Source organism: Ceratosolen solmsi, unplaced genomic scaffold, assembly GCF_000503995.2.
Source record: "Ceratosolen solmsi marchali unplaced genomic scaffold, CerSol_1.0 scaffold15, whole genome shotgun sequence".
In the NCBI taxonomy this organism is placed as follows: domain Eukaryota; kingdom Metazoa; phylum Arthropoda; class Insecta; order Hymenoptera; family Agaonidae; genus Ceratosolen; species Ceratosolen solmsi.
The window spans coordinates 2,708,470-2,724,844 of NW_011948434.1; positions in this window are offsets into that span (position 1 = coordinate 2,708,470).

Genomic DNA, 16,375 nt, shown 5'->3' on the forward strand with positions numbered 1-16,375 from the left:
TTTTTGTGTACTGGAATTTATATTTATTTGTTTTCTCAAATTCAAGAAAATCTAATAATAATTTATGTGGTCTGATATTTTCTTATTCCTATGGTGTTTTATGATAAAAAATATACTTTCACGCTAGTTCTAACATCTTTATATTATTTTATATCCCAATATTTATTGTTTTAATTCAACTTATTTAAAATAAAATCATATAATAAAAAAAAGTTAACGCTTTGTATTTTCGTATTATTAAAATAGATACGGTTACCTTCTTAATTATTAATATGCAAAATAATAAGCAAAGGCTTTAATTTAGTTAAACATTTTTTTTTAATGTTCACAGCTTATGTAAGCTATACGATTTCGTTTCGCGATTGTGTTTTCGTAATAACATTATCAAACCAACAATTCCGTAATTTCATTGTACATTTTGTATTTTGATTTAATATAAGGTTTCATGAATTAAAATAATTTTAAAATAAATATTTTATTTACTTTTTCGTTTTCTCTTTTAATGGATGTTTTTCTTTTAAATATAATGTCATGATTTTAAATAAAAATTATAAATTATCATTTTCAGATAATTTACAATTGAGAGGATAGATATTCATCTGTATATTAGAATTTCTGTTAAATTGCGTCGCACTGAAAGTAAAATAATTTAGGAAAAGAAGTATTGAGTAAAAATTTCATTAAATTTTAAAAGAGGGAAAGCAAATTTTATATATTAAAATATTATTAAAAAATTTTTATAAAATATTGTGAATTATTTTGAAGAGCGAGTAACAAGCTAAGCGATAACCTAAGAATATACTCTTAAAGATTGTATACACATAGAAATTGTAGGTTATTATAATATCGATATAATTATTAAAAGATATAAAATAATCCAAAAATATTATAGTATTGTATTAATTAGGTAAATATGTATAACTGCTAGAATTTTAATCGATGGACAAAAATTCTGAAAATGTATTGCAATATACTTAATTAATGAGGAAAGTTATTCGTACAAAATAATATAACGATTATGAAATTATAACATTATACAGTAATATTTTTAATGTAAAATATTTTATCAAGTACAGTAATTTAACGATCAATATAAGTAGTTTTCAATTGATAAAAATATTTATAAATTGAGTTTTAATATAAATTTTAATAAAAATTTGTGTTTATTTTACACAAGTATTTACAGTATGCAGGAAGTACATATTAATTTATAATATCTTTACAAATTTTTAATTCTTGATAATTAAAATTTTATAGAACATTTATAGGTTTAAATTTAATATTTTATAAAATGTTTAGATTCATTATCGATTATACCAATAGAAAATATTATATAAGCAATACTTATGTTGTAAATATTTTATTCTTTATGGATTTCATTTAAATTTTTAAAAATGTACAAAATACAATAGTAGTATCATTAAAATATTTGAGTAATATTTTAAAAGTAATTAAAAACACTTCAGTATGCCATGCGCATATATGATTTTAATTTATTAATTAAATTATATTTAATTGAAACATGTATATAAACATTTGTATAATATAATTAACAATTTAATTGTAACTAGAATTTTGTTAAACTACATTTTAAGGCATTGAACAGTATATTATATATTCTCAATAGTTTATTCTGATTATTATATTTAAATTTACAAGGCTTAACATTTAACATCAAACAAGAAATTATTAAATGCTATTAATATTATATGTACAATTTTATCATTATTATTTCAAATTTTTAATCGACCACTCATAAAATAGAAATAAAATGACTCGTTATGATATAATATTACTATCAATATTAAAAAAAAAATGAATGTACAATTACGAAGAATGATATCGTATAACTCCCTTTAACTATTCGAGAAGTAGTAGAGAATAGATCCCTATGACTAGGGGGAAATTCTCTTATTTGTTGAAATATTACATTGATATCCTCTATAACCTTTCACTTTTTCTCTTTTTTTTTATTTCATACTCGTATACCCTTAACATTTTTCATTTTTTTTACTAATAGTTGGTTATTTCATTAACGACTAAACCATTGAGTTACTTTTAATTTTTAATTATATATATTGATGAATACATAAATATTGGTGAATAATTTACAATAGCTTTAAATCAAATTTAGATAACAACTTTAATGCATTATTTAATATAAAATGAAGTTTGAAAAAATTTTTAAAAACCTTATTTTACACGTTCAAAGTTTATTATATAAGTTATATATTTTATATTATAAATAAATATATATATATATATATATATATATAAATATATAATATATTATATGTTTTGTATTATAAAATATCTACAATGAACTTAGTAAAGCCTGATAAGTAAATATTATATAATATATATATACATATATAAACATAAATTTCCAGTTAATTAATAATTTCGGCATTATGAAAATAGTGATGCAATAATAATTTTTTTAAATGTATAAAGTAATAAATTTAGAGATAATAAAAGATATTATTTTATTCACAAATTAAAGAAATTAAGTTACAGTTTTGTCTTATGAATTAATTTTTTTATACGGACAAGAAAGATAGATTTTAAATACCTCACATTCATAGAGTATTGAATGAACTGCTATATAAATTGTTCAATTTTTTATTTTCATTTATAAAATGTATTATAGTGAGCATAGAAAAATATTAAATTTTGAAAACTTGAAAAACGTATTCAATATTTCAATCATATTTTAAATAATATTTACATTTAAATAAAAGCATTGATCAAATACAAAACTGATAGTATTTGCTTAAATGTAGGCATACATTAATCGAATGGCTAAATATGAATCTAAAATCAAATAGAATGCAATAGAGCAGTTTGCTATTATGTTGTGTTATTGAAAAGATGACTGCTTGATTCTACTAGATGATCTATTAGAGCACTAATGAAATTTCAGAAATTTGATCTTTTGTGTATTTTAAAAGTAATAGCAAGTATATTATCAAAAAAATTATTTATGATAGAACATATTTTCAATAAATTGAGTTTTTTGTTTCAAATCCATTTAAACAAATTTTTAGACTTTAACCGAAATACTAATATTTTTTTACTGAAAGATGATATTATTGAAATATTTTACGTATTGAAAACCGATGATACTTATTCGTATTTATATAGTTCGATTCAAAATATAATATTATGAACTATTGTAAGAATTATATCGAGCTCATCAGCTCAAAAGATATGTTAATAGAGAATCGTTCTTTAAAAAAATCAGTAAATATTATTAACTACTTAAAAATATATTTTGTATATTTATCATATTTTCTGAATGACTAAACTTACAATAAAACGCGTTAAAGTTTCCTAGAGTGACTTTTTGTTCGATGGGTTTTTAAGTATACAAAAACGATTGTATTTTAATAAGTTCAAGTCATTGAGCTTTAATGTTTTGTTATCGACATATTATTTTGTCATCTAGGGAATAGCATTAAATTTTTTCATTATTTTGCAAAATTTAGTAGTCGAAAATTATTTAAATTTATTATATATAGAAATGTATTTATGATAAAATATTATACGGCTATCGTTGGAAAATTGGGAAATATTTATGTAGAAAATTACTTAAGTCTAATAAATAAATAAGTACATTTTATGTAAACATATTAATAAATATTTGAGTAATACAAGTGTAACATTATAATATAATAAAAAAGGTCAATTATTATTAACTTGATATTATAGAAAATGCATAAGAGTTTTCATATAACTTGTTGATTTAAAGAATAATATAGTAATAGCAAATATAAATTAAAATTATGTATTTATTTATTGATTCGGAAGAATTAATTAAGTAATGTTCCCCATTATGTTTAATCTAATTTTCGTTGATCACAGATTACAAGGAATATACTTTTTTGCATTTAGATATTATTTGCTTATTCCAATATTCAATTTATTACAGTATAAACTATTATTGTAAAGTGAATAATGTTTTTCAATTGTACGAATATAATATTTAAAATAATTAATTTATAAAATATGTAGTAGATTGAAATAGATTCAAACCTTTACATAAAAGACAATTAATTTAATTAGAATTTAATAAGAATAACCATATTTAAAGAGCGATTGAAAATATAATTTTACCAAACATATTTTATCAACGAATTTTTAAGTTTAAACCTAATTTTTTTTATTATTTATTAAAATTTTAAACATATTGATTACTGTCACTAAATCAATTTTCTTAATTTTAAAAATTTTATTACAAATTAATTCTTACTATTTTTATGATTATTATTATCATTATAGTTATTAATAAATATATGGTATTTGAATTGATTGATCAAATTTATTAAAATTTTCAGTTTAATATTTACAATGTTTAATGTTATACAACTAGATTTAAAAGCATGATCAAGTTTTTAAAATTTGATTGATCAAATGTCAATCAAGAATTTACACTTATAATTAATCAATAATAAATTAGTTGCATCTTCATGAAATCCAAAGAATATGGTTCAGAATTATCCTATAGTCAAATATATTTGAAATACTAAATGATAATAATTTAAATAGCTAAATATTTTTATAAACCATTAATTATCAATCATTAATAATTTACTAATATTTTTAATAATTTTTTAATTTATAAAATATTATACAATGTAATGTTTGGGAATAGTATTACTAAACTTAAAATATCTCGTAATCCTTTTGACCATCTCGAATTGTTATTATGAAATATTTTTTAGAAACTTTTGTTTTTAAATTGTAACATAATTTACATTTATTTATTGATAAAAATAGCGATCATATGGTATGTTTAAATTTTTGTAAAAAATTAATTTTTAATTTTTAAATTTTAGTATTTAGATATTTATTACAAAGTGTATAATTTTAATAATTATGAGAACAATTTATTTTAACATTATTATTAAACGAATATGAATAAAGAATCATTAACTTTAGAATTTATTTTATTTCATTTTTATAATAAGAAATTCATTGTAGCAATCAATCAATTTGTATTTAGAATATCAAATAAAAATATTTTTTAAATATACAAAATACGAAATTATGATTTTTTGAAAAATAAGCGAAATAGTTACAAATGCCAAGATTATTGCCGCCTAAAATATAACATTATTGATACATATTAATACATCTCATTAATGTAATTTTTTATGTATTCATAGGAATACTCGCTTTATTCTAACATTAATAAATCAATTTCTTCTTTCTTAATATTTATTATTTTATTTATTTTCTATTCTTAACGTATGATTTAATAAGTTTATAAAAATATTTTAGATAGTTATGTATAATTCAATGATATAAGAAAAGAGTTCTATATTTCCAAATCTTATTGCTAGAGAAGTGTGTAGATTATTATTATTTTTAAGTCTTCTTAGTAACTATAATATTAACAACAATCTAAGAGATTATTTCACTATTAACTTATCGTTCAATAGTACACAAAATAAATTTGTACGTAAAAATTACCACAAGGTAATATTAGAAAATTAATTTCATCTACATTAAATGAATGCATGGCATTATATGAATATGGCATTATAAATAATATGAAAATAGCTTTTATTTTAATTTCGTATTTCATTCTAAGTTATGAGACTTTTTACTAAAATATAATTTATAAAACCAAATATTTTTAGAAATTTGTAATTGAATATAGGGGATTATAAATGTATTTATTAATTGTAAATATTTTAATATGTGCATGTCGTACAGGACAATTAAGCGTCTAATATGATTATGCGTATATTTGTAAATATGGAAGTTGTATATAGTTTTGTAAAGCAAGAGTTTGAATGGAAGATAAAAAGTTTTATTATGAAGATGAAATAATTTTCTGAATATATCTGTTTTTACAATATGTTCATTTACATTATCAAAGAATTATTAGAAGAAAGATTATTTTTACAAAAAAAAAAAAAAAAAACAAAAAAAAAAAGGAACCAAATATCATACATAAATAACAGAAATTTATATTTAACTTAAAAATATTAATGTTCTTTTGGATTAAGAAAACGGAGTTAAAAAATATTTAGGAAAAATAAAATAACACATAATTACATTAATGATACATAAATTTAATAGAACACGTCCAAACATTGGATAAGAATTATATTTAGGATTAATAAGTAGAAATAATATTCTTGTATTAATGAAATAATGAGGAGTTATGTTCATATGAATAATGTAGTAGATGTAATTTCTTGAAGTAAATTGTTGAAGATTTTTTTATCTATGAGATTTCCAGATGATTGTCATTTTAGCAACTTGACAAATAGTACGATACATAAAAAAACTCTACATAAACAAGATCAATTTATTGTAAAAAGCTAAATTTACATGGAATTTTAGCCTTGATAGGAGATAAATAAACTAATAATTTCTCTATTCACATGTGGAGGTTAGGGCAATATTGTCCAGTATACGCATCAGCGTCGTTTCATCCAAATTAAAGGAGGAAGCACTATCTCATTTACATAGGTACGAGCGGTGCTGCAACCTTCGACACGTGAAGCAACGCTAGTCACTGTAGTCAATAATCAATCGAAATTGTAAATCATGAGGTGCAACATATTGGTTAAATTAATTTAAATGCAAACTTCGATTCTTGATAATTCGGAGGTTATTTTGCTTTGCTATTCCCTTTATTGGGGCAATACCGACAGAAGCTGCTCTTTGAATTAATTGTCATTAGGCCTCTAATTAATTTGTGACTAAATATATCGATTGATGAATTAGCGATGAATTTCTCACAGGTCGCAGGCTAACGACTTATGGTGATACTATAATTAACAGCCGCCGCTACAGGACTTTGTCTCAAAATTATTGGGCCGCGGATATTGCAGAAAATATCTTTTGACAATGGTACATATTCTCATACTTTATATTGATAATTATATTTCATTTATTTGCTAGTTTTTCTTTAAATAAATTTTTTAAGTTTCAAATGAATTAGTACTGTTTATTAACAGTGAAAATTACATAGTTGACAATCATTGTTACCGATTGATTAAGCAATGATTGTAGGATTTTATCCATAGATGATATTCATAAATTAAATATTTAATAATCCTTTTATAATTTATTATATTTTAACAAATGAAAATGATACATCATATTATTTAATCTAAAACAAAATTTTATCCGTACTTTCAAATGCTTTAGATAGTTAAATATTATTATTTTATTTATCAAATTTTGAAATTTATATTAAATTGTTATATATAAAATAATGTTCAAAAAATAAATAAATGTATTATAATATAAATTGTTTGTTCTACTAAAACATTGAAAAAATTGTATTATTATCTGAATGTATATACATTTTTGAAAGAATATAGAATACAAATATTCCGGTTTATAATACATTTAATATTCTAAAAACCAAGTATTATAATATATTAAATATACATATAAAAACTACACATTAAAAACTACATGTAAAATATTCCTACTATACAATTAACATAATTTAATTACTATATTTATGAGAAATCAATTAATAAAAGTTATTAAGTTATTATGTAAAAATAAGTATTTATTGATTTAAAGCTAAAAATAAAGAATTCCTACACAATTACTTAGTGTAATAATTTTTTTGTATTTATATTTAAAATAAATTTATTTTCAACGACCTGAATTATGAAATTGCAACAACAAAAAGGCTCTTTCACCAATTAAAAATATATTTTAACAATTAATATTAGGTTTGACATTATGTGAAGGCTAACTAATGTAAAAATGTTACAAGTCGTAGCTGTTAATTATTTTTGAGAGGGAAGAGTAATACGTACTTTGATTTCTGATTCACATTTGCCTGTGAATTATTGACAATCGATTATTCGAGCAAATTTCTTTGTATAAATGTTTATTATTTAACTTTGTGCTTATTCATGTTATATTTTGCATGAAATTTGCCATAAATCGAGAACTTCGTAGGCTTACGACAGCCGTTATATATATGCACTACGGGAAAATTTTAAGCGATTATTACCGATATATTTTTAGAATTTATAGTCGAACTATATTGTTGTATACTGTTAAGGGAATTACCTCTTTACGAAATTTAATGGTAATTATAGGTATAAATTCCTACCATAAATTTGTATTAAATGATATCTTGCATAGAACTCATTAATACTAAAATTAAGTATTTTTTCTATAAAAATAGTTGCTATATGTCACATTAAATTATAAAAATAATAATAACCTTTTTAATATTAATGTATATTTTTATAACTGAAATTTATTTTTAATTAACAGATCCTACATTTTATATATTTATTGCATTCTCTGGTTAAAAATTGGTTCATTATATGTATATATAGTCATTCTATTCTTAATATATTCAATTCCTTTATAGTCATTTATATATACATATTATGTAATTTTCAAGTTATTACATTTACAAGTATCCTATATAAAATATGAATTTTAAGATTTTGTTTATAATATTAATAAATAAATAAAGCGTTCTTACTCTTTCGAGTTAGAAAAGAATTTTAGACTTTAATGTTCTTTATCTATTTGTAATTAAAATAAGAAATGGTTAAATTATTAAAAAAGAAATTTCCGTGGTAGTGAATTTACTTAATTAATATATTTTTTGCTTAAAGTAACACTAAATACAATAACTCATAAACAAATATTTTATAAAAGAAATATAAAATAAAAGTTATAAAGATATAACTATAAATTTTTCGATAAAATTTTTAAATAATTCATCTAAATTAGTTGAATTCTTACAGTTTTAATTATAATGAATTACCATTTATATTTTTATTTTGACTAAAATCATAGATTTATTGCCGTCTGATGATTTATAAATACTCGATGAAGTAATGCCAACTGAAATTAATAGTAGATTTAATTTCATAGTTTAAACTTCATTTTCAATGGTTTCAATTTCATTAAATATAATATTCTTATATTCTAAAATATAATATTTTAATAATTATTATTTTAGAAAAAATATTGGATGAAAGGATTAGAAGCATTATATTTATAATGCCCATGAATGTAGAGAGTTCAAAATGTATACTATTAATATAATAAATAGAATATCCCGAATATTGAATTGCATAAATGATAATTATACAGTTTAGTATGTATATATATATATATATATATATATAGTAAAATATCTTAAATAGTTATAAATTTATCAAGAACTACATAAAGTTAATGTAAAATTTAAAATGGAATCAGGATTTATGGAAAATATCCGAAATGAATACTATGCTCCAGAAATATTTTTTATTACTAAGACACTACCTTATATAAAAATTAAATGGGATAATTGAAACAAATTAATGTTTTAACTTTATGTAAACTTGAAGATAAATTAATTTTATTATATGAAATTAGTAATAATAATTTATATCAATATATTTATGATTCATTAAATTTGAACAATTGAAACTAATATTTTTAAACTATATCTATATGACCTACTATAATTTTTAATATTAATAAATTAATTTTATTCTTGCATATATTACATCCGACTAAATGCATAATTATTTTATTTATTCAATCGATCCTAAATATTAAAAAAAAAAAAAAATATCTATTTTCTTAAAATCATTTTTCTTCAATTTACTTAATCAGTATTATTTTATATATATATTACTTGTTTTGTGATAAAATTCATTATTTAAAATTTCATTTCTGTTATAAATTATACTATTTTAGTTATGTAGTTTATCTATTTGCACCCAGTGTTAATAATCAAACGTATAAGCTTATTTTTCATTAATACTATATCAAATTATTCAAGAAGAATAATAACAGCATAATGTATTACTCTATCAGTTTAATAAAAAATTTATTAATTAATCAGGAACAATTTTTTTGCATTTGATATTAAAATTACATCAATAGAATAGAGTTTTTGAGTTCTAATAGTATACTGTAATAATGTTTAATAATATAAGAATATAAAAAATTATAACATTACTTATTATTTTTATATTTATGAGTTATAAACACAATTAATGACCAATTTGGACATAAATATAAAAAAAAACAGAGGTAAGAATGGATAAATTAAAGTCTATTTTTATATAATATGATAAATACCAATGGTATTATAAAACTATTTAAACGTGTGATATTTTAGCTAAGTAAATTATTTTTAAAACGTATAAAAACTTTTATTAGTTTTCCTTTTACTTTTACATTACTTTAAAAATGGAAAATATATATATTTACATAAACCAATTACATACTTATAAGTGTTAAAAAGAATTTAAATTTCTTCAATCATAAGTTACCGTATGCGCTATTGTTCAGGACGAGCTATTACATATATGTATTGAGAGCTCTGAATAATGCATACAAAAGGTCAATTTTGTTGAAGGAGTAAATAGACTAAATTTAATCAGCATCGGATTGTATCATAAATTAAAGGTATAAATATTTTTCAAATTTAGTAAAACGGATTAATGTATATTACTAATATATTAATATTAGATAAAATAACTGAATTTGTACAAACATTCATTTAATACAAAATTGAATTTAAATACATGAAATTTCATTATTCTATTAAATCAACATTTACGTACAATTGATCAATTTTGCGGATAATTTAATAACATACTTACAGAATAATATAATAAATATTTTATATTTTTTTAATCAAATTATTTATTTATTTATATATATTAAAAGGAAAGTGTAACTGTATACATGAAGAAAGATGTTTAAAAAGACATTTTTTTTGTCTTTAAAGGTCTATTTTCAAACTATTAGTTTTGCTTTGGTATAATAAATATTATTTAATATTACTTCTATCTACAAAGTTTTGTGATTATTAAAATGTATTGGATGTACATAACATTACGTTATTTTCATAGTTTGGTTTTCATTAGATTTTTGTTTTTCATTAAAACGCTTTTGTTATTTTATATATAATATTATTGGATTAATTATTATTATTATTATTACGCTAGTTATATGAAACTTTAATAATATATCAAATAAAGTTATGATTTGATGAATGAAAAATTCATTTACTGAACTCATAAAAATAATTGAATGTTTTGATTTCACTTTTTATTAAATTAATGATTTATATCGTATAAAAAAGTAATTGATTATTATTATGTAGGCTTATAATACAACTTAAAAATTAGCGATGTATAAAAATAATGGCAAACTTGAGATTTAAATTGGTAATACTGATTATTGATTATTTGTTCTGTTAGTATTATTTGACTGGTCAAAGCTTGTGATCAATTATTAATTTCGAGACTAGAATTGAAAGAATTAATAATCAGTAAATAATTCATTTACTTAATCAATATTTATGTATTAATAAAAATATAATTAATAAAATTATAAGTAATCATAAATATATTTTACGATACATCAGATAAGGAATTAGTCGTCCTCCCTTTCTCGTACTTTATATATTTTTGAGTTATTTTAAGTTAAAACGTAGGAAAACGAAATCTACGTATATGTTACATCATAACTTATACATTTTTCAACGCAATACCAGTACTGCATCTTTAGATTTTTTTAATAATACTGTGTTTGTATTAATATATGTTTGCAAGAATGCATCTTCTGAATACATCCTTATATCATGCAATAACGAATCGATTGATATTTGAAGTTGTTTTAATTTTTTTATTAGAAATTGGAAAACTTTGGTGAGAATATTAAGTTTTTTTGAGTAAAGTCTTTATAAAGAAATGTTTATGAAGATACTACGAAAATATAAAATTATTGATGTGATAACGATTTCTGTAAAAAAGAATTTTCTGTAATATATACATGTTATTTTCAATATTTTAATGAAAGTCATAAATTATTAAAAAAAAAATTTGTTAAACATAATATTTTCTTAATTATTTTTACTAATAAATATAATATTAGCTTAATTTAGTAAAATTATTATGTATTTTAAGTTATATATATTGTAAAGTTGCTTAAAGATTTTGAATTATTTATATACAAAATCATTGTATTCACATTACACTATAATTTACTTGCATACTGCAATTTACATTATTCTATTAATTCATTAAATTATTTATTTTCTTTCTAATCAGTTATATTATTTATGTTTGTAATCGGTTATAATATCGATTTTTGTATGCATCTGTGTATGTTTTGGGTAGATGAATATTATATTATATATACTTATAAGTAGTTTATATATTGATAATTTCCCATGTAGAGTTAAATGATTCGAATATTATTCATGTAATTATTTTCTAACATATTACATAATCTTATTGGTTATTATATCTTACTGGTTTTAATTGAATAATTATTTAATAATTATTTGAATAATAACATTTTATTCATTTATGAATACTAACATTTCTAAAAAAAGTATCATCAATTTATTTTAAAATATGAACTAATTTTTCTAAACGTATTTTAATAAAATATTTAAACAAATACTGATCGTATTATGATATTCCATAAAAATTTCATGTTCAGTACTATATAATATCATATAACATAAGATACCGATTAAAAAAAAATTATATACTAAAAATTATATTATGATAATACAAAATTAAGATCATTACATTAGAATAATTATATATTAAGAAAAATTCATATAAAATATGTACTCATTAAATATTATTTGTTTTCACGATAGTTAATAAAAACATGGAATAAATGTGCTATTAAATAATGTTATTTGATATATTCAATGCTTAGAATTAATATTTTAACAGCATTATTTAATTTTCATTCTATATTTAATTTTCATGAAGCATACAATAAAAATGGTATAACATAATCAAATCATGTTTTTTTTAAATAATATATTCTGTTCTAAATATATTGTTTTATATCAATATATACAAAATTTATAATTACACTTATAAGTGATACACTTATAATACTGATATGAATATCAATTTCATTGATTTTTATCAAAGTATTAGGTATCAAAGTAGTAGGATTTCATAACATAATTTTATAATTTAATGAATATTATTATTAAATACAACAATGATATTAGAGCTTCCTTCATTTTTTACATCTTTGTACCATCTAATATTAGGTATAATATATAATATTTTAATATGTAATTTTTTCAGTGATAAAAATATAACAGATTTCTTGTTTAGATGGAAAATTATACTTTAAATTTCTTTAACATTTTATATCTAATTTAAAAATTTTAAATCTTTAATATATATGTAAAACTTTGAGTATAAAGCATATTAATTATAAAACTATGAAGAAATTTAGAACTGTCCAAGTGCCGTCTATTTTTAGCTGAATTTTGAAGAACAATTTAATTAAAAAATATTTTCTACAAATTAAAATAATTAGTATATTTGAGAATATAATTATAATTCAAAATAAAACTAATTCGTTAAAAGCAAATTATATTAAATTCAATCTGACCGATAACTGAAGAAAAATATTGGCATGTATAAGTATTAAGTATTTTATAATCAATTTTTGAATAAACAATTGTAACTAGCTTGATAAAAATTATGTATAGATTGTAATAATTACGTTCTATAATATGTTTCCATTTACGTTGATAGACTTATAAGAATTATTTCAAAAGATTTAATAATTACAAGAATGTCTTCATTGCTTAGAATTTGTATTGATTATTTGTTTTGAAATTAAATCCCTGGATCGATCAAATTAAACATTGTCTGAATTTAACGCTATCATTTATTTTATTTCTAACTTACGAAAAAAAATATAAATAAACTTATTTCTAATAAAACTGAAATTGGATTAAATGAATCTGTTATTTTAATTTTTATGATTGAATAAAAAAAAATAGGGTTTAATAAAATATTTTATTACAGTCCAGAAATACAAGTTTTAATTATAAGAATATTATATAAAAATTTCTATTTATTTTAATGAATAAATTAATTTTAGAAAATATTATTTTAAAAATACATTTGGTTTAAATAAATAAACTACATGTTATAATATATAAAATATAGTTAATTGTTTATTTTGATGATTTTGTATTATTATATATTCAAATTTTTATTATAATAAAAGTAACTTTATAATTGTAATAGTCAACATAAAAAATATTAGTATGGAAATTTCTTGAATAATTAAGAATAAATTATACTCACTTTATTCATTACTTATTCATTTTATTTCAATTTTCATTAAGCTTATAATTTAAAAATATGAAAAGTTTAACATAAAAATAATATATTAATAATACTTAGCAAAAATATATTAAATCTAATTAATTTTTTGAGCAAGAAGTGTGAGTAATTTTTAATAATATAATTTTACGGTAAGTAATTTAAGGTTTTGTCTTTTATGTGGAATTTTGATTGAAAATAATAAAAATGACGAATATAATAATTGTTAAAAAATGTAATATTTAATAAATTAAATGTTTCTAATTCTAACGTAAAATCATTTAAATTTAATACTTTAGACACAAAGAAAATTTTATATTACATTAATTTACAATTTTCATCTACAGTTTTTTGGTAATTGATATTTTAAATAATAAATAATTCTAACTAATTCTAATTATATATTATCTCTGATATTTTTAAAGTATATAACACAAAAATTCGGTATTTGGGATTAACTCCCATATATCTTAATAAAAAATTTTTATTTACATTTGTGAATAATAATAAATTTTATAGAGAAGTAATAATTATTTTCATCATATATTTGTATATAAATATAATTGATTTTCAATAAAGTCAATATAAAATAAATATAAAAATTCATGGTTTCCTAAAATGCAAATTATTGTATGATTTAGAGAGAATGCAATATTGATACGTATAAAATATTAATAATAATATATGTAATATTATGTCAAATATTGATAAGTCAAAAATTATTGATCTAGTCATTATTATTTCATATAAAATTAATATAAAATGAAATTCAAGAAAACTATATTAATATTTTTTAAAAGTAAATGTGCTTAAGTCTCTAAGAGAATAATTATTCCACATTTCTTTCTTTTATGTTTGAAACATAATTAACATAATCTGTATTCATAAATAAATAAATAAATTTTGTTTATTTTATGCTATTTATTATATAATAAATATCCAATTAAATAATAAAATAATTTAAAGTTAATTTAAAGAATATTTAAAATTCTTATAATATGCACATTATGTTTTAAATTTTATTGTAAATTATGATATAATATTGTATTGATTTATAATTGATACTTTTAAGTGAAAAATATATTGAGTTTCAATGCAATTTATTTAATTTATACACAGGTGAATGAAAAAATTTTTCTAGGTAAAATAAAAGTTTATAAAAATCTAGGTTTAATGCCCAAAAAGTGAACAGGTGCTAAAAGATATTGTATAGATAGCAACATATGTACTTATTATTTCATTTGTTTAAACAATCCATATATCGAAAAATCTTTTCTTTTTTAAAACTATTTTTTAAGCTATCTTAAATATCAGACCTATATTTATAATTCTTTACTGCGACGTTAGCATCGTAAAGAATAAAAGAATCCTTCTATCAGATAACAGAAAAGTGGGTAGTTTCTACGTATTTCTTTTCTTATCTATTTTTCCCACTTACTTAAGTTAATCGGTATCCAATTTAAAAAAAAGAAATGTTAGTAGTACCAAAATAAACTGTTTTACAATATAAATATTTAACATGAAATATATTATAAAAGGTTAATTACCACCTAATCTAAAGGCTCACGAATAATTTAAATTAAAGATAATAAAAAAAATTTACAATATAAAATTTCTATATTAAATGATTCCTAAAATATGCAGTTTTAATTAAAAAATTAATGTGATCAATGCTTCTTTCTTTCACTTATGCAAAATTTGAACGAATTAAAATAGAATAGAAATTTTCATTAAGAGTAATACAAATTTTATATAATTTTATTTCTATTTGCAAATATATTTGTAGAAGGTGTGTTCTTCAAAATGATTGAAGAAAAATTATCTTAATTTATCAGTTGGAAATAATGGGATATATTTATAATTTTGACATTCCCATATTATTGAAATACAATAAATTAAAATTTTATTTAAATTTCCTTATAAGTTATACGTAATTTAGTTACAAGTATATATAAAATATACATACAATGTATATATATTGCATGTACACAATGTTATAAGGGTGGATTAATGATCTAACGTATTGATAGATCCAAGTACACCCTATGTCCCTATAGTAAAACGAAGATGTAGAATTTTTCGATTACTTAATCTAAACAATTAAGTGGTATTCACTTTCATATATTTGTAATTATATATTTAAAAGTTTTTTTAATATTTACAAGTTTTATCGTTATAAAATTCCAAAATCATTGTGTATGCTAATAATTTTATAATAATAGTTTTATTAATAAAAATTGTTATAATTTGAATAAAAA